Genomic DNA, 3,859 nt, shown 5'->3' on the forward strand with positions numbered 1-3,859 from the left:
TGCTCTTCTGAGGGACACTATTCTCAATGACGTCACTGGAAAGTCCAGATTGCCCCACACACTGGTAAAACCAATCGTTGGGAATCAGGTCCCAATAGGTCTGAGTTTAGGGGAATTAAGTCTATGCCGATGGCAGAGAGGGACAGGAGGACATACAGATGAGTTTGAGTTTTTCCATACCACAAGGCATTTGTGCCAAGGTGGCTATGTGTGCCAACATCAGGGAATCCCTTCCTCTTGGGAACAAAGAGGAAGTCTCTCAAAACTAGAAGGGAAAGGTGTCTTCCCCCACAGCAATCCAGCTTTAGAGACATTCTACTAGTGACATATGCTCCTTCCCCCGCAAAACAACAATGAAGTGTTCTGTGTGCTAACAACATAGCTTAAAAAAAAAAAGTAAAACAAAATTCTGCATTTTTATAAAACTTGATAAAAAATAGTATTTCAAACTGTACAGTCACCAGAAGTACACAGTTATCAAAAACGCACACACTTCACTTGGCATCTCCAGCACCTTCAGCTTTCTGTGCCTGGTCTGTTTTGGCATCTCCATTTTCTGCAGGGTTATTCCCATCCTTGCCAGTGTCAGCTTTTCCCTTTTTCCCTTTGGGTACCTTCTCTCCCTTCTTTGCAGGGGCCTTTTTAGGCTTGGGCTCTGGCTTTGGAAGAGCAGGTTTGGCAGACAACCTTGCAGATCTTCTCTGTGGTTCGTCTTTCACCTTGGCTTAATCTCCTTTAGCATCCCCTTCAGCCTTTCTCTTGGGCATGGTGGCGACGGCAGCGGGACGCAGGCGCTGGACTTGGGGATGCAGCGGCACGCGGCTTTGGTCGGTCCGGGGGTCGTTCTCGCCTCTTCTTCACACTGCTCCTCAATGGAATATTATTCAGCCATAAAGAAGAATGAAATGATGGCATTTGCAGATAAATGGATGGAACTGGAAAACACTGAAAAACAAGTGAAATAAGTCAATCCCCAAAAAAACAAAGGCCAAATGTTCTTTCTGATATGTGGATGCTAACCCATAATAAGAGAGGGTGGGGAGGGGAAGTATAGAAGTTCATCAGATTAGACAAAGAGGAATGAAGGAAAGGGAGGGGGATTGGAATAGGAAAGACAGTAGAATGAATCAGATATAATTTTCCTCTGCTCATATATGAATACACAACCAGTGTAACTCCACATCATGTTCAACCACAAGAATGGGATCAAAATTATAATGCGTTGCACCCCATGTATGAATATTATGTACAAGTACACCTTGCTCTCATATATGTCTAAAACAACAAATTAAAAAAGAAAGAATTCTATAGCCATGGACAAGTATTCTGGAAGTAAGTGTTTTAGGAGAGACTAATTCAAGGATAACTTGATCTGCAATTTCTATTAAGGCAAATTCTTGTTTTATTCAGATGGCTTAGGATTTTTTTTCCCCTAATACAATAAACTGAAAAACTTGAGCAGGTAAGCTCAACATGTTTCTAGATTATGAAAAGTTAGGTTAATTCAAAACAGTGTATGCCATGTTATTTACATCATTAATATATCACACTGGATTATAAGTTTCTATATATTTGTCTTTCTACCTCACTAAGCTTTATATCTGCAGCCACAGTAGAGTATATTTTTTATGCTGTGTCTTTAGCGTGCTGAGCAGTGCTTGGTACAACATAGCTCCCCATAGATACTTGTTGAGGGAATGTGAACAGAGCAAGTATGAAATCTTACCCTTCAAGTTCATTGAACTGAATATTTTTCTGAAGTTCAAGGTGAGCCCAGAGATAGACATGTGTAGAATTGAGAACTAAGAATCTTAAAAGAATTTTTTTTGAAATAAATTATAAAATTAGTCCAAATATTATAAATGTTTCAGGAACACATGTTTATCAAGTTTCATGGTCAAATCCCTACTGCTTTTCTTTGTTGCATCTATTGACTTAACGGATGTTCATTTATTATGGTAATTTTGGCAACTTTCATGGTATGAATTTCCAGTGCCCGTCATCTTTTTTGGGGAGAATAGTCTGTTTTTTAATGCAAGCGTACACATGGTCTTTAAATTTGACCCTGAGAGGAGCAAAAAATGCTCTCAACACACTTTGAGTTAAAAGTTTAGTCTCCAAGCTGTGAGTGGGCAAGTTTAGGGACCAACTTCGGACAGACCTCTCTTTCTGCCAGAGCTGTAGGTAGATCAGGTGCTTCTGTGCCATTTTATAGGACAATGAGGAGGGCATCATATAGTTCCTGAGTTTATACGGAGGCTTCATGCCTTCCTAGGCATGAGGACCTCTTCTTACACCCTTATCTGGATACTAAAATCCATGTTCCACTGGAGAACATCATGGTAAGTGAAATAAGCCAGTCCCAAAAAACCAAAGGCTGAATATTATTTCTGATATGTAGATGCTAACTCACAATATGGGGGAGGGGATGCTTGGAAAATAGAAACTCATTGGATTAGATGAAAGGGAATGAACGGAAGGGAGGGGGGGATGGAAATAGGAAAGATAATAGAATGAATCAGACATAACTTTCCTGTGTTCATATATGAATGCACCACCAGTGAAACTCCACATCAGGTACAGCCACAAGCATTGGCTCCTAATTAGTATAAATTTTACCCCATGTATATATTATCTGTCAAAATACACTCTACCATCATGTTTATCTAAAAAGAACAAATATAAATAAATAAATAAATATCGGTGTTCGGGCCCCCCATAAAGTTTGAACCTGTGTTGGACAACCCAAGCCCACCTTGACCTCAGTGCTGGCTCACTGCACTGGTATTATGTGCTCTCATTACAGTGGTTAATAGCTTTTTTTTTTCTTTAAGTTCAACCATATATCATTATATTTAATAATTTTCATTTATACAACATTTTTCGTATTTAAAGTAGAAATCCACACTGCTGTATTTTAAAATTTTTTAAAATTTATTTATTATTTATTCAAATTAGTTATATATGACAGCAGAATCCATTTTGATTCATTGTACACAATTGCAGCACAATTTTTCATTTCTCTGGTTGTTCACAATGTAGAGTTGCACCATATGTGCAGTCATGCATATACCTAGGATAATGTTGCCCATCTCCTTCCACCATCTTTCCTGCCTCCATGTCTCCTCCACTCCTTCCCCTTTTCCCAATCAAAGTTCCTCCATCTTTCCCATGCGTCTCCCCACCCATTATGGATCAGCATCCACTTATCAAAGAGAACATTCAACTTTTGGTTTTTGGGGATTGCTTTACTTCACTTAGCATGATGTTCTCCAACTCCATCCATTTATCTGCAAATGCCATAATTTTCTTCTCTTTTAATGTTGAGTAATATTCCATTGTGTATATATACCACAGTTTCTTTATCCATTCATTTAGGTTGATTCCACAATTTAGCTATTGTGAATTGAGCTGCTATAAACATATGGCTGTGTCCCTGTAGTATGCTGCTTTTAAGTTCTTCAGGTATAGACTGAGGAGTGGGACAGCTGGGTCAAATGGTGGTTCCATTCCAAGTTTTCTAAATAATCTCCATACTGCTTTCCAGATTGGTTGCAAAAATTTGCAGTTCCACCAGCAATGGATGAGTGTGCCTCCCCCACCCACACATCCTCACCAACACTTATTGTTGTTTGTATGCTTAATAACTGACATTCTGACTGGCATACAATGAAATCTTAGAGTAGTTTTGATTTGTATTTCTCTAATTTACTGGAGATGTTGAACATTTTTTTTATATATTTTTGACCGAATGTATATCTTCTTCTGAGAAGTATCTGTTCAGCTCCTTACCCCATTTATCGATTGGGTTATTTTGGTTTTTTTTTTATTTGTTTGGGGGATTTTTTGGTGTTAAGTT

The 3,859-nt window shown here is 38.6% G+C and overlaps 1 pseudogene; it reads right to left on the minus strand.

The window, feature by feature from the left end:
• Nucleotides 1-368: 368 nt before the first annotated feature.
• Nucleotides 369-782, minus strand: LOC107143558 (annotated as a pseudogene).
• Between the last annotated feature and the right edge of the window lie 3,077 nt (nt 783-3,859).

This window comes from Marmota marmota, unplaced genomic scaffold (assembly GCF_001458135.2).
Source record: "Marmota marmota marmota unplaced genomic scaffold, marMar, whole genome shotgun sequence".
Lineage (NCBI taxonomy): Eukaryota > Metazoa > Chordata > Mammalia > Rodentia > Sciuridae > Marmota > Marmota marmota.